Source organism: Eurosta solidaginis, chromosome 3 (assembly GCF_040869045.1).
Source record: "Eurosta solidaginis isolate ZX-2024a chromosome 3, ASM4086904v1, whole genome shotgun sequence".
In the NCBI taxonomy this organism is placed as follows: domain Eukaryota; kingdom Metazoa; phylum Arthropoda; class Insecta; order Diptera; family Tephritidae; genus Eurosta; species Eurosta solidaginis.
In genome coordinates this window covers 70,471,348-70,499,048 of record NC_090321.1, presented here as the reverse complement: position 1 = coordinate 70,499,048, position 27,701 = coordinate 70,471,348, and the positions used below count along the sequence as shown (strand labels likewise).

General features: G+C 38.6%; 1 long non-coding RNA gene across 2 annotated transcripts; it reads left to right on the top strand.

Annotated features, from left to right (window-relative positions):
• The first annotated feature begins 223 nt into the window (after nt 1-223).
• Nucleotides 224-27,085, top strand: LOC137246436 (uncharacterized). 2 transcript variants are annotated; one of them, XR_010951491.1, is made up of 5 exons: nt 224-739; nt 16,377-16,498; nt 17,780-17,928; nt 17,998-18,205; nt 26,952-27,085. It is a non-coding gene; the product is annotated as an uncharacterized lncRNA (long non-coding RNA). The 2 variants fall into 2 exon arrangements; XR_010951492.1 differs by having other exon boundaries at nt 17,780-17,945.
• Nucleotides 27,086-27,701: the final 616 nt, after the last annotated feature.

Genomic DNA, 27,701 nt, shown 5'->3' with positions numbered 1-27,701 from the left:
CAACAAAATTAAAAGTGTTCCCAGTATTTTTCAGTTTATTTTGTTTTTAACATTTCGCCTTTTAAAAGCTCTTTGAAACACTAGCGAGTGAGAGAGAGCGCATTCATAAAAGCTCAACAACAACAAAACGCTGTAGCAAAATATAGCAAGGATACAAATTTTTCTATTTTAAATGGCAATGCTGACACAGCTGCCAATTCAGTTGCCCGCGAAACGGGACAGAACGAAGTGCAATTTAGTGCGAAGTTTTTGCGAAATTGACTGTTGAAAACTCTTAAGTTTTGTAGGGAGTAAACAAAAATGAACAGAAAAACTACTAAAGGATACATTATAAAATAGCAGGAGTAGGGGAAAGCAAGTAGAGTGGTGAAGCAAACAAGAGGAGAGTGAAAGAGAAAAAAAAATTTAAGAAGAAAAAGGTAGAAAAATAAAGAAACACACCTAAGGCTATAGGTTAAAGCAACAACAAAAATCAGCGGTGCAGCAAAAGTGCAAATAAAAGGTGGGAGAGTAAACAAACAATATAAAAATTAATTGAGTTGGAGAAAAATTGTGAAAAGCGCATGGAAGTAAAAAAAAAATATATAAATTAGTAAATGCATAATTAAGTGAAAAATTTAATTCATGAAAAAATATTTCAAAAAAGTTGCACAGTTTAATTGACGCATAAGTTGATAGTAGAGAGAAAAGCAGTGAAGCGAGCAAATGACTCAATCGTGGCGACCGAGCAACCTATGGAGTGAGTATATGAATGAAAGGCTGTCTGAGTGAGAGCGTGTAATGAGTGCCAAGCATAGAAAACGCTTTTGGACCAAAGTCAAGAACGTGTCAGATTTAATTAAGATTTTTTTAAGAAAGCTCATTTTGAAAACTCCCATATAAAATGAATGATGAGAGAGAGGGGGAAAAAAGAAGAGGCCCTTTTGTGAAATGGTATTAAATTAAGTACTTTCTTATTTCTTCAAAGGCTTCTTGGACCTAATGTTTGTGAATTTGGGTGTATATGTCAAATTTGAGATATTTTGCTTAGTTTGTGTTCCCAAGGGCAAAATGAATTACAAGAAGAATAAGTCAGCGCACGGTATGGGGTAACTTAATTCTGATGCTGCCAGCTATTCGACATAGTAGAGCTAAATGGTGGTAAAATAAGCAGCTACTTTGCCAAAATCACCTCTTTCTTAATTCCAAAACTCTTGAAATTTAAGCAAAAAGGTACAGCCTATAGCTACAAGAAAGTATTCCCAAACGGATTAATGGGCTTAGGATATTCAGGCGGTGGGCCTGTCTGTAAAGAGCGACTAAAATCATCAAACCTAGGGTTCAACGCGGTCATATCAAATCGTTATCGAGAGGATCGGGTTTTACCTTAATTTTTCTTCATTCCAGAGCGTGCCGGATCAATATCCGTCTACATTCACCATTAATATTTCATTGGGAATTAATGTGGACGAGAGGCTGGTGAACCTGATCACGGATAGATTAATATAGATGGACGGGAGGGTTGGGGGTGGAGTATTTTGCCTTGAGCTCGGTGTAAGACTGAAAATGGGGTTGCCCGATCCCCGCAGCATCGTCCATGTTGATTTATCAGCATCAATAAAAAGCTTAAAATCAGCAGTAAACGTTGCTAGGTTTAAAAAATAAATTAAATTTTTGGCCGTGCACCCAGGAAGGGAATAATGCTTCTTAAGATTTCGAGGCTCTGGCGGCCACAAGTCACACATAGAACTAGGGGGTGTGGGATGGGATGCCCTTAAAGGTGCAATGTCATACTAAATCATTTACAAAATGTTCGGGCCAGTACCTTAATGGACCTTGTTACGGGAGCATAACTGATCTATAAGGAGCAAAGGAGAATCAATATTGATAACACTCCCCAAAGCCTTGAGAGAATGTCTGTATCGTTACAACAACAACAACAGCAACATCCCTGAAAATAATGGTTCTTGCCAAGTCGACAAATGAGGGTTATTGTTCTTTATTTAATAAATATTCAAACCAGCGAAAAAAAATATATTGAATAATTTGGGAAAATTTTTAACAACGTGACATCAGGACGGACAAGGTGACAGCTGTTTCGATTATACCTAGTAAATCTCTTCAAAGCCTTTTCTCCCGGGAGTGGGATTTGAACCCGCACTCCTACGATATTTGAAGTGTTACAAACGCATTCAGCCACGTCATGCCTTAGTTGTTGTAAACTTTATCCCAATTACCTTCCTTGCATAGTTTATTCTTTTTGCACAGTATATACTTTGTATGTAATCATGTGTTAAAGTTATTAATTACACTATTCGACAAAATCAACTTTTTTTCTGGATATTGGACCAAACCTACTTTTTTGAGGAGATTGAGGCTTAAGTATAAAAAGTATTATCTCCGTTTTTCGAAGTTAGCTTCAAAAATAGATATCGGCTTTCGAAGTTCGAAATTCTACATTTCGAAATTTTATTTTTTTGTTAACGCGTTCAGCAAATTAAAAAAGTAAAAATAAGGTCGTGGTCCGCTCTTTTCCCTTAATTGAAGGGTTGAATTCTTTTTTTGGAAAATTTAGTATAACACCTGTTTTACGAGGTGAAAATTCAGATAGTTCCATGATAGTGGCTACTACATTCATGGCAGCGCTGGAATTGATCGTACTGTTATTTTTCAAAAAAAGAATTCAACCATTCAAATAAAAGAAAAAGGCGGACCAGGACCACATTTTTTTTTTTAATTTAACTGAACGCGTTAACAAAAAAATAATAAAATTTCGAAATGTAGAATTTCGAACTTCGAAAGCCGATATCTTTTTTTTGGAAGCTAACTTCGAAAAACGGATATAGTACTTTGTCCACATAAGCCTCAGTCTCTACAAAAAAGTGGGTTTGGCCCAATAACCAGCTGGCTGTTGCACAGTGTTATTCAGTAAATTATAAATTAAAAATTGCGTCAAATAAATGATTTCGTAAATTTAAAACCAATGAGGGCAAAAAGAACTGGTTTCGTTAGTCATTTCCAAAGCGAATAATTGTCATTACTATGGAAATACAATCAGCTAATTTAAAAGAGAAACTTACGCTCACGGCGCTAGAGAGATAGATAGATAAATTTTGAGGATCGCACTGCACCTTTAGTCTATTATGCTTCATATTCTTCACAGCAACTCATCCACCGACTTCCGTGATGAAACCTAGTTGTTTCTTTACCTTAAAGGTGCAAATGTTGAAATGTTCTGGCCATGGCGAGCACAACAACTTAGCCATGAGATTGCGTCGCATTCTAAGAGGATGTGCTCTTATCTTTTCTCTCTCTCTCTTCTAGCAATAAATGCCCCCAGTCGCTGCCTCTCTTTTTCCAGGCTCATAACCCTCCAATTCCTTGTGGTCTGGGATCCAGGCCAGCATTACTACGTTGGGCGTTCGTAGTTGGTTAAGCTTTTCCACGCTCTCCAAAACTAGTGATGTTTATATTTCGAACGCCGAAAATGCCTTGTGTGCGGCGCAGCCAAATGTTATGTTGAAATGCCACGGCATGAATGAATGAATTTCGGGAGGGAGAAAGTATGTTGCATAGGCTGAGCTGCAATAAAACGTTTGCGTATGGGTGTGTATGCTCAAATCCAGTACTAGCGCTTGCATTAGTGTTTGTCCTTTATTATGCCTGAAAGGCGACGTGCCAAATGGCAATGGGTTATACAACTTGTTTGCATACAAATAAAAGCGAATGAGCAAAAATAGGGAAAGGGCAATAACAAAAAACAAAACAGGGAAACATAAGATCAACAACAATAAGAAAAAACTTGAAAGCTACAACAAAAACTAGAAAAGCGATAATAACAAAAAACTAATAGAAAAGCAACAAAAATAGTCACAATAAGTGCAATATCAACAAAAGCGCCTAAAAACAAAAAACCAAAGCAAAAACGCTCAAAGCAAAGTAAAGCAAAAATAAAAGAAAAAAGTTTAAACGCTCAACCTAATGACAACACAATGCCGATTTAATTGACATGTTTTATGTGCTTTGCCAACAGCAAACAACAAAAACAAACAACACGAGTAGTAACAATAAAAAAAAAGTTTCAATAAAAAGCTGGCGTGGAAAAAGCGCACAAATTTAATATGCAAACAAATATTTCTTGTGGTTCTTTTATGATATTTAGCCAAGGCGCCCAAATTTATGAACGCAATAAATAAAAAAGGAAGGCTAAGTTGGGGGCTAAACGAACATTACATACTCAGCTGAGAGCTTTGGACACAAAATAAGGAAAATCACCATGTAGGAAAATAAACCTAGGGTAACTCTGGAATGCATTTGCACGATATGTGTATCAAATGAAAGGTGGTAATGAGTATTTTAAAAAGAGTGGGCCTTAGTCCCATAGGTGGACGCCTTTTCGAGATATCGCCATAAAGGTGGACCAGGGGTGACTCTAGAATGTGTTTGTACGATATGGGTATCAAATGAAAGGTCCTAATGGGTATCTTAAAAGAGATTGGACCTTAGTTCTATAGGTGGACGTCTTTTCTAGATATCGCCATAAAGGTGGACCAGGGGTGGCTCTATAATGTGTTTGTACGATATGGGTATCAAATTAAAGGTATTTAAGAGGGTTTTAAAAGGGAGTTGCCCTTAGTTGTATAATGTGAAGGGGTTTTCGATATATCTACCAAAATGTGGACCAGGGTGACCCAGAACATCATCTGTCGGGTACCGCTAATTTATTTATATATGTAATAAAACGAACAGTATTCCTGCCATGATTCCAAGGGCTTTTGATTTCGCCCTGCAGAAGTTTTCATTTTCTTCTACTTAATATGGTAGGTGTCACACCCATTTTACAAAGTTTTTTCTAAAGTTATATTTTGCGTCAAAAAAATAATCCAATCATCATGTTTCATCCCTTTTTTCGTATTTGGTATAGAATTATGGCATTTTTTTCATTTTTCGTAACTTTCGATATCGAAAAAGTGAGCGTGGTCATAGTCCGATTTCGCCATTTTTAATACCAAGATGAGGTTAGTTCAGATAAGTACGTGAACTAAGTTTAGTAAAGATATATCGATTTTTGCCCAAGTTATCGCGTTAACGGCCGAGCGGAAGGACAGACGATCGACTGTATATAAAAATTAGGCGTGGCTTCAACCGATTTTGCCCTTTTTCACAGAAAAGAGTTATCGTCCTAGAATCTAAGCGCCTACCAAATTTCACAAGGATTGGTACATTTTTGTTCGACGTATGGCATTAAAAGTATTCAAGTTAAATGAAAAAGGACGGATCCATGCCCATTTTGAAATTTTCTTTTATTTTTGTATTTTGGTGAACCATATCATTACTGAAGTTGATTGCTGACGTAATTTACTTATATACTGTGAAGATATTAAATTTTTTTTTTTAAATTTGACTTTTAAATTTTTTTTAAAGTGAGCGTGTTCATCGTCCGATTTGGCTAATTAATATTTAGCACACATATAGTAACAGGAGTAACTTTCCTGCCAAATTTCATCACGATATCTTCAACGACTGCCAAATTACAGCTTGCAAAATGTTTTAAATTATCTTCTTTTAAAAGTGGGCGATGCCACGCCCATTGTCCAAAATTTTACTAATTTTCTATTCTGCGTCATTAGGTCAACCCACCTACCAAGTTTCATCGCTTTGTCCGTCTTTGGTAATGAATTATCGCACTTGATTGTTGACGTAATTACGAATTATCGCACTTTTTCGTTTTTTCGAAATTTTCGATATCGAAAAAGTGGGCGTGGTTATAGTCCGATTTCGTTCATTTTAAACAACAGAGATGAGTGCCCAGGAACTTACGTACCAAATTTCATTAAGATACCTTAAAATTTGCTCTAGTTATCGTGTTTACGGGCAGACGGACGGACGGACGGACGGACATGGCTAAATGAATTTCTTTTTTCGACCAGATCATTTTGATATATAGAATTCTATATCTATCTCGATTACTTTATGCCATTACGGAGTACCGTTATGCGAACAAAAATAATATACTCTGTGAGCTCTGCTCAGCTGAGTATAAAAAGCGCAATAATTTTTCCAAGCAAATAGTAATCGTAATAAAATGACTATGGACACTAAGTAGTGAAGCTTTGAAAGCCTTAAGCTAGGGCTTTTGTATAGCCGAGCCTATTTCTGATTGTGTTTGTGTGATATATCTATACGACGGCCATAAACCTAGCAATCGTGCCGTAAGATACATTTGTACAAAAATCTTTCTTAAGCCAATAAACAATAAAACAATTTAGCATAAAACAACAGTTAAACAGGCTTAACACTTCAATTTTGCTTCTATACATAATTTATTTTTAAGTACCACTCTCGGTTGTTATGTTGGTTGAGCTTGTAAAGTAAGTCAGATTGCTATGCCGCTGGGAAAAGTTAATGAAATGTTTCGAACTCATTTACACCATTCTTCGTGGTCTTTAAAAGTAATAAATATATATATATTTATGTACAGTAGACAGAGTCGTAGGATAACCCGAAGTTTGAAGCTTTTGTTGATGGTGTCCAAATATCGACTCCAACCACTAGCTTGTGGCAGCCAGGATGTCTTTGTGCCGCGAGGAAGCATTGCTTCTTATGGAACAGACAGCTGATGATAAGTCTACCTTTTCCTTTGCTTCCAAAGAGCGATGCCGACTGAAATACTTTCTTTGTCGGAGCGTCTTCGTCTATTCGCTTAACATGACCTAGCCAGCGAAGTCTTTATGTTTTTTTTTTTCGCTGCAATATCGTCATATCTGCGTAAAACTCATACAGCTCACCACTATACCTCCTTCGATACTTGCCGTCAGCATCACGGAGAGAACCATAAACCTTCCAGAGAACTTTTTTCTTGCACACTCCAAGAGTCATCTCATCTTCTCTCGACACCATCCATGATTCCGGGCCATACATCAGGACAGGTAAGATGAACCACTTGTAGAGCGTAATTTTTGTTCGTCAAGAACTTACCTGGCCTGCTCAGAATAAAGTTGTACTTGGTGGCAAGAGTTATTCTCCGTTTAATTTCTTTGCCTACATAGTTTTTGCTGTTAATGCTGCTTTGAAAATAGATGAAATCCTTCACAGTATCGAACACAGTTAGGTGGATGCCAAGGCGGATATTCTTTCTGGGATGGCAGCAAGTGCTTCGCCTTGTCCTCAGCTACCGCGACACTCACTTTTTTTGCTTCTTTATCAAATCCAGAGAAGGCAGAACTCACGTCGCGTTTGTTAAGACCAATATATCAATATCGTCAGCAAACACCAGTTGATATACGCTCATTTAATAGATTGTACCATCGCGGTTTATTTTTGCTGCTAGAATTAACGTCTGCAGAATCGTGTTAAAGAAATCGCGCGAATAGCAGCCGCCTTGCCTGACACCTCGTTTGGTTTCGAATGATTCGGAGAGGCTAGTGGTGTACGGAGCTATTGGTGTTTTTTAAAGTAATTTGGCAGAGCCTTATTAACTTGGCAGACAACTTGAATTCAGACATAGCAGCATACAATCTTGAATTCCAATCTGGAGGCATGCTCTCATCCGCCTTTATTTTGCATAGGAGTTGATGCATGGCTCTTTACCAACTCTTTGCCGCCCTGTTGGAACATCACATTTGATTGATTTCGATTTGTGTTCTTCTATCAGAAGACTGCCAAATAGCTTATAGCCTCAACCGAGATGGAAAACCATGGAGGAATTTTCCGACTGTAGGACCAAAGATCCAGCATAATTTTAATATCATGGCGTAGGAAGTCATCGTATGTCTTTTCTAGTTTGTCATAGACGGAGTCTTCATTATTTTCAATCGTCAATATCGGCAATTGATGCGTTAGCGCATATATAGATTAGATATTGAAAGGCTTTGCCTAAAGCGGATCACGGTGAGACGCTCGTGAACGGTAGTACTTGGCGTCGAAATTTCTTTCCCACCACAAAACCAACACCTTTGCACCGAGTTTTGCGTTTGTTCGTATGGCCACTGTAGTATGCGATGCAAGGTTCTACCACTCTTCTGCCTTGCTCCGTTTATCGTGCTTCCTGCATGGTGGTGATATTAGCCTTTGCCTTGACAAGGGCATCAAACAATTGAAACAGCAGGAAATCGATACCTTCCCTTAAAAGAGTTTGGACATTCCAGGTAGATGCTCTCAAATCATGATCCCTAAAATTATAGTTTGTTAAACGTGTGCCGTGGTCGTCATTAGTAAAAAAGATTATCATCACAGGTTTCTCTATATTTTTCATTTGAAAAGCGTTTTAACGTGGCAGATCTCAAGAACAAGCCAGGAACGGGTTTTAGATTATATTCTAACCCCCATAGCCCACATTGGTTATAGTAATGGAAAAAACGGATATAAACAGTAAATTTCAAACAGCCGTATCATCGAGAGAGCTGGTACGGAAAAGAAAACAAATTTAGCTCTAGGTTTTTAAGAATTAATGAGCTTAACACCGATAAATGATAATTGTTATTCAATTATTATTTTTGTCTTTATTGGGAAAAATAATAATTGAATAACAGTTATCATTTATCGGTGTTAAGCTCATTAATTCTTAAAAATCTTAAGTTAGCTCTAGGTATACAATTTTTGGATTACAATTTTAAAATTTTGAAGACTCTGCTGTTTTTGTGTTATCTTAGAAAAACCGGCAGCAAAAAATATTAGTCTTTTTTTAGTCTATGAGGGGCGGATATTTCAGAAAATTTTTGTTTTTGTCGCTTGAATTTGAAAATGCAACAAAAAAGAGATTTTGGTAGTTTTCTGGTAATCAAGCGCTGGATCGAAAATATAGAGGAAATCACTCAAAATAAGTGTGCCTTTTATAGTTCGATATCTCCAAAAAAATCCTACGAAGAATGGTCTAAAGCGTTTAAATTTAGTGTTACCGTCTATAGAAGTCGACGTCCCCTTCCGTTCCCACAACTTCCTTCTTCTAGCAACGACCTTGAACTTATCAAGTTGTTGTATTTGATCAATGCAAAATGTTTAGATTAAATCTTGGAGTATAAAATGGAAAGCTTTGATGGGAGTGAGAATCTCTTCACAATTTCATTTATTTATTTCTCTTAAGCACAGCAAACTTTCTGTCAAGTTTGAGAGGTATACTGCTTATTCCAAAACGGGCTCCTTCCGCCAAATAATTAATAGGGCTCTTGAACATTAGCCGTAGATGGATGTTCGGCCACTGCTCAAGGGACTATTGGATTCAGAGATATATAAATCTTATTCACATACAAAAACAAACTGGTCAGTTTCTAACGTATCGTGATTAGAAACTTTCCCCATCTGCGTGATATTCTACACACTGTGAGTCGTAAAACTAGTCAGCTAAAATCATATAAATTATAAGGCACGTACTTCGTAACAACTTATGAAAAAGCATTTCAACGTTAAATTAAAGTTTCCCCCCTTTAGATCTTTAGGATAAAATCATGACAACTGATAACAAAATTAATCATTACAAAACGTAAAAGCTTTTATGTGGAACTAGAGCTCGTTTGTAAAATATGTTTCGAACCTCTTTTATCGCATTTATCTGCCCATCCACGCCAACTCACCAACTCTTCAACTCACTTGACTGCCAAGCAGCTGAGAAATATTTTACCAGTGAATATGAATTGACTAAACGAAAGGACAAACGTCTATAAATCGCTGTCACCGAGAAAGGTAATAAAATATTACAAAGGCCATCTCTGTGCTGGAAAAGCTTCTCATCAAAATTACTCTGCATTTGCACAAAGTATTTCCTTCTTAGCTCGTATTACGTGGAGTAATGTTGCTGGAGGCTAAACCCTTTACGATTTAATGCGCCATACCAAGATATTATCTCTATGATTGCATTATATTTAACTACATAAAACAGATAAGTAGTTGTGGGAATGTACATCATCAATAAGACATATTCGTGCCTCGCCTTATCCCCATTTTTATTGTGTGAATTTCCTTTCATAATTTTATGTCAAACGACTGACGTGTTTTTGGCAAATGAGATTTTATATTGTTTTACCAACTACTTATTTATGTATGGTATATAACGCTTTATATACCCAATAGAAAATTGTTCTGTTACACTTTCGAGCCCAATTCCGGTTACGATTTCGAACCGTTCCAGTTTTAGTTACGGTTTCGTTTGGAAATTTTTATCCGATCGAGGCTCTAGATATTCTATTCGGCTGTAACTAACAAAAAAAAAAAAAAAAACACCTTCTATCGTATCGAAAAACGTAAGTTAAACTGCGCTGCACTGATTACTTTATATTCGAGCTTAACAACAAGGAATATCAGTTGGTTTATAATATTGTAACGAATCCTGTTGAAGTCCGATTATTTTGCACATTCTGCTAACGTTCGTATCACTGAACTCTCGAGTAAATAACTCCAATATTCAATATGGTCCTTATTTTGTCTACTTTAGGAGTAGTACAATTATACTTCAATATCACGTACTTCACAGCTAATGCGTGTGTAAATCAAACTGATTGCTGATTCCTCGGCTTGCGCTGCTGTTATACTCTCGGTATTCTCGTTCATCCATTTATCCTAAGATCTAGTCATTTCGCTAAAATCTGTCCGAGAAAAATTGTATCTCATGCTTGGTTACCAGCTATATACGTGTAAATTTGTAGTTTCCCTGCAAAAAATCGTGCGATTAATCCCTAAAGAAATTGGTCTCCGATTGATCTCATTTGTCTACATTTGGGAATAATTGATCCCCTCTAGTCACTTTCGGGTAGAGTTGGTATTAGTCAGTTTGAAATGTATGTAGCCCATTTTAAGAAATATTAGAAAAACGGAAACGAAATTAGTAAAATAAAAAATATTACAGGTAATTGAAACGAATTATCTAAGAAAAATGAGGAGCCCTGCACTGAACCTAAATTATTAGGACTTAACGACCACGCCGGTGTTAGGGTTAAATTTTCGGATAATACTTTCTATTCTATTTTGAAAACAGAGCGAACAACTTACGCCAAATAGCTTGTGTGGCCTGGCAAACCATTCGACCGTGTTTCTGCCATGAAAAATGGGCCCTATTTGAGTTCTTAAAGAACCGAAAAGGGACTAGTCTAATATGTTCTCATATGGATTCAACGGGGATTGGACCTATCGATCTCTTTTGGGTATAAATGGCTACAATTAAAATCTTCATAGGACATGTTAAAACAAAAGGGAACAGTTCAGCTCATACAAAGAGATCATAACTGACATTGGTCGCATATTATTTTGAACTCATCCCGGATTCATCCTAGACTAATCGCATTTTTGCAGGGTTATGCTTTTCTTATAGCCGTATGCGTGTGTAAGTGTGAGTAACTACTTCGGCTGATTACTACATGTGTGTGTGGAAGATATGTCTTCGTTGCCTTGTACATAAGTGTTGCCGTTTATGTTGTTGTGATTATTTACTAACAGCATAGGTATGCTTATATTTGCCACAATATTTTCGGTTTCAGTTCGGCTATTGATAGAAAACATATTCAACTTTCTACTCGGTGAATTAAAAAGCTAAGCTGGTCATCTCTTGCAGAAACTGCGATACGCTTCTACTTCAGCCGAATACTGGTTAAATATTTTACCAAGACTGAGATGAGAGTGGGCTTCACTTGACGAAGGCTTGTAACTTCAACATAAAACTGTTTAGACCACAAAATACCGTATTAATCACTGCTCGCGTCCTATGATGCCTCCAGTTTCATCTCTCCGGAACTATTGCCAGCCTCCCAGCAACGCAAGTTCCTTTCCTCCTTCATGTACATGCGTGGTCTTAAAAAAGTCCCGCACATTTCTGCCGTCTCTGGCCTGGATAAAGAGGTTAGTCAAAGGGTTTTGTGGTGAACGAAGGCGAATTGAAGTACTTACTGTCGTTAAAGAAAAAATAGTTATTTCCGGCTTTGGCAGCAACGCCACTGTTAATTGATATAAATTCTATTTCGGAAACAGCGTTTAGAGTAGAAGCAGGGCGTGTTCAAGCTGCAGTTGTTACCGCAATGTTATTTTATGTGGCAGAACATCACGTTCTTCCGCAAAATTTGGGCAGCTGTGGTAACATCGCGCGTTCGTTGCATCAAAGACTCGGCAAAAAAAAACTTGGCACTCCATTTATCATCACCAGCAAATCAAACGCAACATAAAAATTTTCACTGCCCTATTGCAGCGCATCCAAAGCTTGAGTATCAACATCATTCCATCAATTAAGTAGCACATTAGCAATACAGCTGTTATTATTTGACGGTTCGAACACACCCGCAGCGTCTAGACTGCTGCCGTTGGCCGAAAACCAATTAAAAATGCTTTGGTGACAGGAGGCGCAGTTTACTCCTTATAATTAAGTAAGCTATATACACTTTAAGGTAACGTATCCCAGCAACCCCTTAACATGTCTTTAATGTCTTGGCGACCATTTCTTGTGTTATCCTTGCTCTGTGTTTGTCCTGCTTCTTAAGTTCGCTCTAGCTAGGTCGAAATATATCTGGCGCAACCGTTAAGGACGCTTTGGTCTAGGTAGTGCTAGGTATGGTCCCCATCGGAGTCGAACTACTGAATTCAACGTGACCGTTGTCAAGTCAGGATATGTCAAGGGCATCATCTCTATACTACCACGTTGCGTGGCGCAGTGATGTGACGAGGAAAACCTCCGAATCCAACCACTTTCTCTTCGAGCTTTGTACACCGGGAATGCCTTAACATCCTATTGCTAAAGTTCAAAAAGCTGTGACCGATAGACGTGAAGAAGCATTGTCGAAAATGCGGAAGAGACATGGAGACTGTGCCTCATGTACTCAACATTTGCGCTCGCCACTCGTCGTTTCGACAGCGGTGCCTCAACAACTTGCAAGACAAACGTCCGAGATGTCCGTGGTACATGAGAGTAAATAGAACGTTGCTCCAGGTAGTCACAATCAGATCAGACAACGAATTACCACGACTGCCAACCCATAGTCATATAATTGGGAAAATTTGGATATCGAGATAAGTTATTGAATCAGTCTCGGGTATTCATCCCACTCTGAGCAATAAATAAGCCACCTGACTGCAGTAAGTATGTGATTGGTAAGCCAAAAACGAGCAGACTGTTATTCGGAAAGATCACACATAGGAAGGGTATTTTAAGTATCATATACAAATTGTCCTCGGGCGTGGTGCGTTTACTTGGCCAACACATTACGCCAGTTAGAGTTAACCATATTCAAGTTCCATTCCTTTCTGTAACAGCTTCACAAAAGCTGGTTACCGCTGCGCTAATACAAAGTACACAAACGAAGACGCAAGCGTTGGAAATGAGTTTGGCTAATGTAGACGATCACGAAGAGAAGCAATCATCCCCCACCACTTCTGTGTTGATGTAGAAACTCACCTATAGCAAATCTCATATCAAATAGGACAATTAAGTCACTTAGCTCATGCCAAAAATTTCATTACTTAAGTAATCAATTAACGATATATATTGGAACGATTTTCCGTCATCCCTTGTCAAATTTGGTTTCGAGACAAATCGGGTTCGGCGTTGTGCCATCATCAGTGTCGATTTCGTTCTCTCAGACGGCACAACGCCGAAACCGGTTTGTCTCGAAACCAAATTTGACAAGGGATGAAGGAAAATCGTTCCAATATACATAATTTATCCACCCTGTCGGAAAGTCAACAAAACAAAATAATTTAGTCAATTAACCCTACACTACACAACAATTATCAGCCTAGTATTAAAAGCTCGAAATTCGTTAAGTACTTAAGTTTACCTCAAGTTTGCGATGAAAGCTAGTTACCCTCGGGGAAAAATTGGTGAACACTTACTTTAATTTTGTTTCGCTAACTAAAATTTTTTCAATCGCGTGTTCGAATCGAGCTTATGGCCTAACAATAGTTATTTTATCCCGAAATGTATCTATACAACGAGCTTTGGTAGTTGTCGAAAATTGTTAAAAGTCTTTCATATTTGTGGATCTTTCTTTATGTACACATTCCTGGCTGCAACAATAACAACATAATTTACCACTAAAAAGAAAACTCCCAGCCTGAAGCGAGTTTCTTTGGCATAGAAAATTCGACGGGATCATATAAAATCTGTTCCGCCATAAACAACGTAGCACCTTAGTGCCACATATTACTCTCAACTCAGTACAGATCAAGCCCTTTCTCTGTTTCCAAATATAGGTAACGACAGAAACACTTTCTATGCTAGAGAGTCTTCTCCCATTTTCATAATTACTGCATTTCTTTTAAATTCATTTCAAGAAGTATCTCAGAACTTGAGCATATAAAATACCGGGAGCTTCTCAGATATTTAAACTCAACGGATGCATCTCGTATGGGAAATGAACAGGATTTCGGGCATTGATTCTGAGTGTTTCTGTAAATATTTAAGGCCTCCGAAGCATAATCGATGGAGCGGTATATGCAAGCTCGTTCAAATCATCTTCGGGTTAATTTGTTCGTGATTTTTTAAGGATCTTTGAGGTACGCCGTAGCTTATTTATTTACCTCAGTTCTCGAGCTATAGAATCAAATTATTAGTTTTTATATAGTTTTTCTGAATGAGATCCAGCATTTCGTCGGAGTGAGGAAACTTACTCCTTACGTAAAGATCAATCAGGTATTCCAGAGGTTTTAAAATAAACAAGGACAGGCTGATTGTGCTATGAAGTCTTGCGTAAAGACATGAGAGCTTACCGCTTTGAAGTTGGCTTTGGCCATATTCCAAGTTTTAGAGAAATAGTCAAACCGCATACGGGCGCCAGTCAGCTACAAGGAATTTCCAAAAACCACCGGAGTTGCGCATGAATTAAACCATTTGGCACGAAGGCTTGTAGGGCTTAAAATAATTGCTGGCCCATGCAAGTTGGTTTTACCCGATGGGGATGGAGGGTATTCGGGCAATCGACGGCAGTGAAGCATATTCCGGTGAAACTATGACATACGGAAAATGAGTGTTCGTTAAAAATCCAAGAATTCATCGCCATTCATCGCCCAGCTTTTATCCACATCTCAAAGGTACCCGATTGGAATAGGATCACTCATGACGATCTTCGTGAGTCTCGCCAGCTCACTACACTCGTCCAAGATTTCCCAGAAGCTTATCGCCCAGCTTTTGTCCACATCTCTAAGGTACCCGATTGGAATAGGATCACTCATGACCATCTTCGTGAGTCTGCCAGCTCACTACACTCATCCAAGATTTCCCAGAAGCTTATCAGGAATCTCGATTGGCTCTCCTCTCAGATTAGGAAGACTCAACGCAAGAGAGTAGTTCACTCCTCAGCATACTGGAAACTCTGAGGGCTCTAACTGCGTTTGCCCACCACGAAAGTCTCAGTCGGAAGGAGTAATGACAATCAGTATTACAAGCCAGAGTGTACCTATTCACCACGCCATCCACAGTATTTTCGGCTAACATCGCTGAGGCCGCTCCCAACCATACCAATCCCAGTTGGTTCGTTTGCGTTTTCTAAAAGATTTTCATTGGACGTGACTATGTCAGGACAGAACTGTATGTAGTGATAGTCCCCAAAAAAGTGCTGCAAGAATATTCCAGGCCATTACCCGTGAGGCCACCCCAGCGGGTTAGGGGGCTTAGAATATACCCGCGGCAGGTATGTCTGTGGTAAGAGGCGATTAAAATACCAAACTGATTCAAGGGGTTGCCAGCGTAATTTATAACTTCTCCAACCTAATTGTCAACCTCACCTGCCCGTAGCGAATCCTGTTTCTTTAACAACCGAGGCTCTGGCAACCCCAAGTTCCTCATGAATCTAGGGGTTGGGAGGGTGGTACGGCCAGAAGGTTCCATGTTGTCATACTAAGTCGTTCTGGAGATGGTCGGGCTAGTACCTTAATAGTGCTTGTGACCGGAACGTACCGGATCTATATAGGGCAAAGATCATCAACATCGATAACACTCCCCAAAACTTTCGGTGAGTATGCTTATCGCTACAATAATAACAATTACCCGTGAGGCCAGATGTCTACTTATCAGAAACAAGTACAAAACCTCTTCCGTAAACGTGGTACCAATGGTGGGACTCATCACCCCAGTAGCAGTCACATAAACCCTACTTTAAAATAGAGGCAAAAAGTTACTCAACTCTATCATTGGTATCTCAGCTATGTGTTATGGTTGGATTTCCCGTTCCTCTGTTTGTTTTTTATTTTTTCCAAAGCCTTAAAAGAACAAGCAACGTACACCAAAGGAATGTGCCAGTTCTGGTTGCGTCTTGATGTCTATAAAAAATGTTTATGATATACATTTACAGCTATTCATTAACAATGAAAAAATTTTGTATGACAAAGAAACATCCGAGAAACCCAGCCTCCTGAAGTGTGCATATGCTATTCGTTCATAGTCCATCACATTTTTGAGAGTGATTTTTAAATAATTTTCTATCTTGCAGACTGTCGGAAGAAGGGGCCTTACTCAAAATTTTCTACAACTCGGGAGCGCTTTCAAAGGATAAAGTTTAGGAGGCGCTAAACTTTGAAAACCATAATTTGAAATTTGAGGTCTTTATACGAGGTAAGTGGAAGCTTGTACAAATTTAAAGTAAATATTGCTTTTCGGAGATGACCGGAATAAGTTTATCTAGTAAGCTAGGAAAGTACATACCTTTCGGAGATGGTAGCACCCAGTTTTCATTTCGGCATGGTTGGGAATCATGACGATCCTTGAAAAGCCACGATGTGATTCTTAAAACAATCCCAAAACAGTTCCAAAAAGTATCGAAACGATAGCGAAATATTCGAAAATTATAACACTAACAGTTCCACCGGCGGCCGCGGTGGAGTGGTGATAGCGTGCTCCACCTACCACACCGAAGATCCTGGATTCAAGTTACGGGCAAAGCAAGATCAAACATTTAGAAACAAGTTTCTTCAGTTAAAAAAAGTTTTTCTAACAGAGTTATCCCTCGGCAGTGATTTGGCCAACACTCCGAGTGTATTTCTGCAATGACAAGCTTCTTAGTGAAAATTTATCTGCCATGCAGAGGCCGTTCGGAGTCGGCGTAAACATGTAGGTACCGTCCCGCTAGTTTTGTAGGAAAATTTTAAGAGAAGCAAGTCGCAAAGTGGAATAGATTATCGAGCCCTGTATTTGCTTTATTTAATAATCCGCAAGAGTTCGAAGAAACGAAATGACACAACAAGTCCTAAAAATCCATTATGATTCTTATAGCCATTTTGAAATGGTCCTGAAATGAACCCCGAAAGACATCCGAAATGAAGCATTGATAGCAAAAAAATGATCCCGAAATAGGCGCTAATGAAACAACATCGAAATAATTTCATTAATGTTCCTTTAAATGATCCCAAAAATAGTCCTGAAGCTATCCTCAAACACGATCACGAACTAATTAAGAAATTCTGTCAAAATTACTTCCAAGCATTACCCAATTGGTCTCAAAAACAATACTGAAATGGTCCTCAAATTATCGCAAGATAATCGTATAGTTGTGTTTGTTGGGCTAGTGAACTTCGAACTAGGTTTAATAAGAGACAAATGCACTTAATACTTAGTTCGATTGCTATTTTGCTGCTAATAGCCCAATATCCGCCTTGTCGTCGGAAGTAATAAATAAAATAATAGAAAACCATGTGGAGAAACTGTCCAGTTAATAATGAGTTCAAAAAATTGTACTTAGATCGAAAGATTCGTATTCTGAACTTAGCCTGTAACCCAGGTTTTTGAATGAGCTTTTTGAAGGAACTAATAAATGACGAACCTATTTCAGCCTTCTGATATTACACTCTTGTTCCACTCTCACCAAACTGGAAGTAATTTATAACTTTTCATTTCAAGCACGCTCAACCATGTTCGAAAATATTGCTATCCTGCTCGTACGATGCGTATGGAGGAAACTGTTCAGATCTCTTTCAAGAGATTATTTCGGATGAAGGCCTTTGTTGTGTTTTCAATATTTTGCAACCTAATTTCCGATAAACGCGCAGGTGAATTCGACTATAAAGTAAAGTAAAGTAATTTTCATTGAACTTTTTTAATCTTATTGCTATTTTCAGTACCGTTAGAACTTCAAATTTGCGGAAACCCAATAAAGCTAGAAAACCGATCGATTGGAATCCAGAAACTTGTTATCCATCGGATTTACCACCCAAATACACACCACGCGCAGCATCCGGAACAGGCGTGACGATGGGTTTGTCATTGGTACTAGATTCAGCCCTTGATGAATATTACTGTTCCACAAGTAATGGGCCGGGTTTGGAGGTAAGTATATGACTCGAATTCCACTGAAATATTCAAAGTATTGTGAATTTTTCGGAAAGTTTTGTTCTTAACACCACTGCAGCGAACTAACTTTTCCGTCCAACAATGCAACCTCACACTATTGTTGTTGTTGTTGTAGCGATAAGGATACTCCCCGAAAGCCTTGGGGATTGTTATCTCTGTTGATGGTCCTTCGCCGGATACAGATCCGATACGTTCCGGTAACAAGCACCATACAGATACTAGCCCTACCATCTCGGGAACGATTTGATATGACCACATGCAACTTTCTAGGCCATACCGCCCTCCCATTCCCTAGGTCTATCAGGAGTTTGGGGTCGTCAGAGCCTCGGCTGTTAATGAAACAGGATTCGCCGCGGCTAGGTGAAGTTAACAATTGGGTTGGAGAAGCTATACATTGCGCGGGCAACCCCTTGAGAGGGTTGCGCTACACAAACCCTTGAATCAATTTGGTATTTTAGTCGCCTTTTACGACAGGCATACCTACCGCGGGTATATTCTAAGCCCCCTAGCCCGCTGGGGGTGCAACCTCACACTGACTCAGCATTATTTCAAACTGTCATACCTATAGTGGCCACTACAAAAGCACTCAGTGTAAACGCGATTAATAGCGAATGAAAGCTACAGAAACAATGTAAGTGATCACTTGCAAGCATTTAATTCGCGCCACACTTGCCTTCCCGGCAGCATTTCATTGTCCTTCACCAGTTAAGTAACATATGTAAAAAACTTTTAAAATTATTCGGCTTACCAAAAATTTAAACCGAAATATTTCGCACTAGAAATCGTATCAAAAACGCGATTTGAGTTAAGAAGGTGAGTTCATATCTCCATTTAACTATTCACAACTGACACGGCCCTCCACTTTTAACAATCCGTTTGGCGACTTTGGTTGCCAACTACTTTAATTATATGCAGAGACTAGGCGTGAATATACATAGCGTTTACCTCCCTCATCCCCACGACATTGGCCAGCTCACCAGCCAACGTTTATGTATATACGTTGGCTCATAATTACCAATCCGTTTATTCTCCACTCGCCGCTTCCCGATTTGACTTGTGATTTGGTGTATCCGGTTACCAAATCACCATGCACCAATATCACCGTCCGTTTTTGGCATCTGCCGTCCGTTCGCCGATTCACCGTACTACCGATTCGACTGTCAAATTGGGTCTCCGGCGACCGGTACACAGTGCATCCATTGCACCTGCCGTTTTGGCATCTGCGATCCGTTCATCGACGCCCTGAATCTGACCCAGTCATATAATGCTCCCCATTATCCGGATCAGAAAGAACTCTCCTTCACGGTAAGTGTGAATTTGACTGAAATTTACTCATAACTAAAGGAATTGAAACCTCTCTTTATGGCTGGGTTGACTGAGTGCTACTTACTCTAGCTTTCAATGAAGCTCATCTCACAGTATTTTGAACTAGTGTAGGTTGCTATTTGGTATAAGGGTGGGTAATGGTGGACAGTAACTATCTGACTCTATGTGGCGAGTGGTAAATAAAGGTCGAAGAGCAATTTTGAAAAGTGAGCAGTGCTCAACACCTTTTACCTGCTCCTCGTCTCTAGAGCTCCTCCAGAAATAATTATTTTGGCACCCGTCAGACTGTGGCTCGATAGGATTCAAATAAACGGACACTTAAAATAAATATTTAATGTAGAATTTGTTGTGAGGTGCGGTGTAGTATAATGTAGTTGACGAAAGTTTTCGGGAATGGTTCGTAGAATAAGAGCTTGTCCAATTCTAATTACGTTGGAACTTGGTTGATTTGTAGCTGTGAGGCCCGGAAAATAAAGATCCGACCCCAAGTAGCGCACTAGGCGCCATTATGTATTTTGCACATTTCTCCTGTACATATTTCTCCTGCTGATATCGTATTGCTAGTCGGTACTCCTTCGATGAACCTGCTGATATCCTTTACAGCGCATTCAGCTGCTTCCTTAAGTTTCATTATAGTTACAAACCTAGGGTGTGCTAGAGCTGTGCATTTACACAAGACATGCGCGACTGTTTATTTCCTGCCGTCCTCTCCGCAGCTCCTGCAGATGCTGTTAAAAGGGATTCCCATTATTTCAGCATGCAGGACATGCGGTAGCGTCTCGTTGTTGTGGCAGTGACTTTATGACCTTTCCTTGACCTATTTAGTAGGTCCTCCATTTTTTTCCTGTTGCAATTCGGCCAGGTTTGTTTGGTTATTCTGCAAGTGTCCGAGGATTACCAGCTGGAGACAGATAACTCCTTGAATCTGCTATGTATGATGCATCTCGACTGTCTCCGCAGCCGCCAGCAGAGCCCTCGCCTTTGCAAGTTTGTCTAGCTTCTCGTTGCCCTGGATGTTTTTGTGACCAGCTACCAATGGGAGGGTTATGTTGCTTGAATCGACCTCTTGTAGTTAAGCGCCAAACGAAGTGTCAAAACAGTGTGGAACAAAAATGGAGACAGAACAAGCATTATGGTCAGGTGAGTGCAGCTGTGAACGAACAGCTGATACATAAACCTTCAGACTAAACATCAGCCTCTAAAATGATAAATTATAACGTATCCTATTTTTCTTCCATAACTCAAGGTTGATATGCACTCACCCATCGAATCAACTTCTATTAAAGAAACTTCGGCTACGAGACCCGAGTGCGCATTGAAGTGGTAAGTAGCGAAGCAAGAGTAAATCTTCGTACAAATCCACGCGATGATCGGCAATGCCTCTTCAATGGTGAAGAGAATCTACTATTTTAAGCGGGAGTCATTGGTGCCGTATGTCGTATCGCTGTAATCGTATCCCTAACGTAATCAGCTGTTTATCGTTACGACGGTAAACCAAAAACCAATTGGTTGGCTACGATACGGTTACGACCTGAGCGGCACCAATAATCGATTGCATTGATTCCCATAAGGATGGTCCAATCAGCTGTTATAAGGTTACCGATACGGATACCGATAAAGCACCAATGTCTGCAGCTTTATGCATACTATTCACGTCGTAATTGTGAGAGTGAATGTCAAGTAAAATTTATCTATGAATAATATAAATGTCGACCATTTAATTAAACGGTTTTATTTAGCTTGAGTTGACAGGCAGGCCGCATGCACGGCCGCACGGCCGTTGTGAACGAATCTTGTAATTGAAATTTAAGTAACTTCCCGATAAGCTACAAGCTTGAAACTTGGGATATAGTTCAGAACCCGATGACAATGCAATAATAAGAAAAAATCGCCGCTAGGTGGCGCAAGGATCGAGATATTCGCAAAATTCGCATTTGTGGTCCGATTTGGCTCATGTTTGGAACACATAATACATACAAGAATAGAAAGCGACCTATCAAAAAAATCGCCGCTAGGTGGCGTAAGGATCGAGATATTCACAAAAATCGTATTTGTGGTCCGATTTGATTTGGTCCATATTTGGAACACATAATACATACATGAATAGAAAGCGACCTATGATGCCAGATTTGGCTCATATTTGGAACAAATATTGCATACAGTCCAGTAGAAGTGACATCAAAATATTTTGGAGTTGGAGGAGGGACAAGCATACGTGGCGCAGAGTCGAGTAAAGTCTTTGGAAGGATTATGTATTGAGGACTTAGGTTGTAACAAATTGTCAGGAAAGAGTCCTTGTAATAATGAGTCACTAAATGAACTAAATAGAATGAGAAATAATAGGCAATTAAATAAAGACTAAAAACTCGAAAATAAAATAATTAAAAAAAATGTTTTAAGTTAAACGGTTTTATTGAAAACAATACTTACATGAAATAATAATAATACGAAAAGCTAGAAAATAATTAGGTAGGTCCTAGGTACTAGTCATCACACTCCTTATCAATCTAGGGCGTTGCTCAGACAATTAAATAGAAGCGTTGGACGCGTCATATTTCTATTGGTAGTCATAAGTAAAACCAACTGAACCTTAATCAGTTTATGCTACGCCTCACATTTTTAGAAATTTCACGCGCCCAACGCTTTTATTTAATTGTCTGAGCAACGCCCTAGATTGATAAGGAGTGTGATGACTAGTACCTAGGACCTACCTAATTATTTTCTAGCTTTTCGTATTATTATTTTTTCATGTAAGTATTGTTTTCAATAAAACCGTTTAACTAAAAAATTTTTTTTTAATAATTTTATTTACCGTTAATTTAAGAAAATGCCACGATATGCGGCGTACAACAAGTTCGAAACGTTGACCATATAAAACCCTGTAGTTGTAGCATATCGACACCTGATTGGGGCATCATAATATACGGCTTCGTACAACAACTTCAGCCCACTCTATTGATGTAAGCTCACATTCAAAATGCATTACAAATGTACCGTAAAGCGAATCGCACTAGTTCAGTGCTAGGGCGCAACATCTAATTAAGAGACGGTGCTTGTTCTAACTATGGCCGCTCGCAGTGTTTTCAACACATTTAACAATGCGACGCCCTACGAAGTAGCAATTGTAATCCTTTGCAGACGTTTCGAACGCGTTCTGAACTGGATCAGTTGTACGCGGTTCTGAGATAGACGCAGACCTTTGTTAATGAATTTAAATTTATCTCGCTCCATATGTGTGACATATAAATTATTAAGGGTTGATATTGAGCTTGTGTTAAGTGACGACAAGGGACATCTTTAACTATTTAGACCATCAATATCTTAAAATATCTTACAGGGAAACCTTGGCATGTAAGTAATCCACAAAACCTGTAATAGGTGTAGATCTTTAGCATTGATGACAGTCCTGAGGACAGTGAGTGGAGTCAGTCACTCAAAATATATAATTGATTGCAACTTTCCTGCATATACTTTTAAATACTGCGATGGAAGGTACTCACTAACGAAAGCTCATGGCTGAGCCACCATGCGCAGAGCTTGGATGTATACATCCTTTTATGCCAAAGTAGTACTGAGAGTCTTAGCCAAAGCCAGCTAGGGTTGTGTGTTTTCTCTTCCTCTAGCGTCACATGATTTCGAAGATAGCATAATCACTGACTTATCTTGTTTGGTTGATTTTCCGCAAGTGTGGATAAATGATGTATATTGGAACGATTTTCCGTCATCCCTTGTCAAATTTGGTTTTGAGACAAACCGGTTTCGGCGTTGTGCCATCATCAGTGTCGACTTTCGTTCTGATCTGTTGTTGTCGTTTGTCCTGTATTTATAGTTCGTAGGTATATGAGCAGGTATTGTCAAATTGATGCTTGTGTATATTTAGTTATGTGTATGTTCTGTGTGTTCATTGAGAACCGAGGGTGGTTTACTAATCGATTTGTGTGGCTGACTGGGGTAGGTAAAAATCTGTGATTTTAGTCGTTTGACCTTCTTTGTCGGTTTTTTGTTTTGGTGTGTTAATTGTTTTGTGTTTATTTGTTGTTTGTACCTGTGTGATTAAGTTGTTTCCTGTAAACAAGTTTTAAAGGCTCGAATATTGTGTCAGAAATTGTGTTTATCTGTTCGTTATTATTCTAGCATAAAAAATGCAGCATTAAGGCACTTGGTACATAGACTTGAAAGAACACCTCTTACACAAGAGGCATATAAGAGAGAACTTGAGGTCATATATAATATCGCTACAATCAACGGATATAAAAAAGCACTAGTAGATAAGCTCAGAAGGACAAATGGAGAACCAAAAAGAAATAATGAAAAGGAAAATAATAGCTGGACAACTATGACATATACGGGAAACGCCGAAACCGGTTTGTCTCAAAACCAAATTTGACAAGGGATGGCGGAGAGTCGTTCCAATATACATCATTTATCCACCCTGTCCGAAAATCAACCAAACAAGATAAGTCAGTTATTGCTAGTCAGGCTTTTAACTTGAACGCGAACGGACTACTAACAATTTACAAGCGACACCTACTGAAAATATATAAAGCAAAGGCGAGCATTTGGTTCAACAGACAATGCCTGGAATTGAATGTTACTCCGAAATTCGCAAAAATAACAATAAAGGCAAATACCAAATCTAGCAAGAAAAAAGTTAGAAAAGCGGAAAAGGATTTTTTAAAATATGAGTTGGAAAGCTTATACTCGAAGAAGGATGAGATAAATGCCGAGTTATTATCTATCCATTTAAGATTGGCAGAACAACTACCTACGACTGCATTAATGGAATGTTTCGACCGCATTAAGACAGAGGTCGATCAGGAACTACAACAAAAATACAGGTCGCTGAACCGAAAATTGGACAAGCTGGCAGGACGACAAGATGGTAACCAAAACCAAAACACTCACCAGTTTCATGACAAGTTCGTTAACCTCACAACAGTGGACATTACCAAGGAAGAGGCACAACTTCTCGAAAAGGGCCTGAAGCACAATATCATGGACCAGAATACAGTAAGAAAAACGGAGCAAGCGATGTTAGATGCGGAGATCCCAATATCATTGATACCACAGGAAGAACAGGACCACGCAAGACACATGTGCAGGGAAATCATAAAAAAGGAGGTGAAAGCACAGGAAGGACAAAAATCGAATACAGAGGAGAAAACAATAAAGAATCTACGGCATAAACTAAGGAAAAACAATATTGTCACAACGAAAGCGGACAAAGGAAACACCACTGTGCTAATCGAAAAAGAGCAATATATATCCAAAACCGAGGATCTCATAGAGAAAACGAAATGTCGTAGAATGAGAGAGGATCCCACAGATGAATACCAAAAACAAATCAAAGTTGCTATAAAAAATGCAACAAATATAGTAGATTCTAACATGGCACATAGATTGGTCCAAATGAACCCTTCGGCTCCTCCACTGGTTGCGCTACCAAAAATCCACAAGCCGGACACGCCAATGAGGCCCATCATTAATTTTAAATCGGCACCATGTTACAAACTATCCAAATATTTAAAAACGATATTGATAGATATTCTGGAGCTAAGGAACGAATATGCAATAGCTAACACAACAGAACTAATAGAGAGACTCGAGACCGTAGAGCTAACAAGAAACAGCAAATTGGTATCTTTTGAAATACAAGATTTATACCCATCTATACCACTATCGGAGACTTTGGACATAGTTAGCTCAACAATAGTTCATAACGCAAAAAAAAGTGAAAAGTATGCAAATCACAAATACGCTAAGAACCACTTTACGTCAAAACTATTTTCAATTCAATAATAAAATATATAGACAAACAAACGGTCTTGGAATGGGAAGCCCCACATCAGCAATTCTTATGGAAGTGTTCATGCAAAATCTGGAAGAAAAGTACATACAGGAGCTGAAGTCCAAATTAGGCGTGTCATTTTATGCTAGATACGTGGATGACATAATATGCGTTTTAACTACTAATAACGAAGAGCTTGTACTGGAGTGCCTCAACAAGCAGCACGGAAATATAAAATTTACAATGGAAACCGAAAAAGACGGAGGAATCAACTATCTAGACCTCACGATAAATATTGATAAAGAAGCCAAAAGATTTAACTATGACATATATAGAAAGTCAACGGCCACCGACGCAATAATACACAATACATCAAATCACCCTAAACAGCATAAAAATGGAGCATTAAGGCACTTGGTACATAGACTTGAAAGAACACCTCTTACACAAGAGGCATATAAGAGAGAACTTGAGGTCATATATAATATCGCTGCAAACAACGGATATAAAAAAGCACTAGTAGATAAGCTCAGAAGGACAAATGGAGAACCAAAAAGAAATAATGAAAAGGAAAATAATAGCTGGACAACTATGACATATACTGGAAAAGCAACATATAAATTGGCAAATTTCTTTAAAAAATTCAACATTAACATAGCATTCAAAACATCGAACAATCTAGGGCGAAAACTAAGAACTAACATTAACTCAGAGGATCCGTTTAGCAGCTACGGCGTATACAAGCTTACCTGCGGATGCCAGCATAGTTACATAGGACAAACAGGACGGCAAATAAGAACGCTGTTCAGAGAACATATTAGAGATTACAACAAAAAAATACGGAATCCAAACATTATACCCGAGTCTAACTTCGCGAATCACATGGTCGAGAATGAATGTTCCCCAGCAAACATCAATAAAACAGTTAGGGCTCTTCACATACAAGAAAAGGGCCGACGTCTCAACGTACTCGAAAACATGGAAATCTACAAACAGAAAACATTCGACGGTAGAATAATAAACGAACAGATAAACACAATTTCTGACACAATATTCGAGCCTTTAAAACTTCTTTACAGGAAACAACTTAATCACACAGGTACAACAGACAAACACACAATAACAAATAAACACAAAACAATTAACACACCAAAACAAAAAACCGACAAAGAAGGTCAAACGACTAAAATTACAGATTTCTACCTACCCCAGTCAGCCACACAAATCGATTAGTAAACCACCCTCGGTTCTCAATGAACACACAGCACATACACATAACTAAATATACACAAGCATCTATTTGACAATACCTGCTCATATACCTACGAACTATAAATGCAGGACAAACGACAACAACAGATCAGAACGAAAATCGACAGTGATGATGGCACAACGCCGAAACCGGTTTGTCTCAAAACCAAATTTGACAAGGGATGACGGAAAATCTGTCCAATATACATCATAGCATAATCAGTTCTGCGGAAGTTCTTTTAGAAGTTCGAACGGAAATAAAGATATTCCCCAACTACAAAAGAAGCTGGGTTTTCACCTTATTTTAATGAGCTTATTCTATTAAATTCAATATTTCTTTATTATTTCTTTTAACAGATCACAGTTCCAGCATCCATCGTATTGTGAAAGTCAACTGAATCTGGATAGGAGAAATCTCGAAGTATCCATCAATGAATAAAATCTTGTTTGAAAAATTATTTACTAATTCTAAAAATAAATTTAGAAGCAAAAATAACTTTCCGGAAATAATTGATTTTTATATGGCTCTGATTAGATCAGGGATCTCTATCCAAATATATAATGCGATATTTATTTATTTATTTTATTATTTATTGAACAGAAACTTCCCCATAACAATGATTGTGTGTATCATTGTGGCATTGACAACCCCAAACTCAAGACAGTCGGATACGACATTGTATTAGAGTTATGTCATTCAGAAGACAGTGAAAATAATCAACTGATATAACTCCGAATCCCAGTGTTAACAGCGCTTTTAATGTCGCTCCGACGACATTGAGAGGCGCTTGCTTGACGACAAGAAAGGAGAACAGTACAAAATCATTAAACGTAAACGGGGTCTATATTACTTCGACATTGAGTCAACTTTATTTTCATACTACAGCATAAAAATATCTTTCAAGCTATCTCATTGTCTTCTGATCTCGAAATATATAACTTCGGAATCGTAATGTATGTGCGCATCTTTCAGGATATCTAAACATCGATTAAGTTTTCGCAGGTACGATCGAAAAAACGCAACAGTCAGCTGATGGACTTCTCACTCGGCTCCCGCACATGCTTTCTGAGAGAAGTCTTCCACAGAACGATTAAAGTGACAGAATG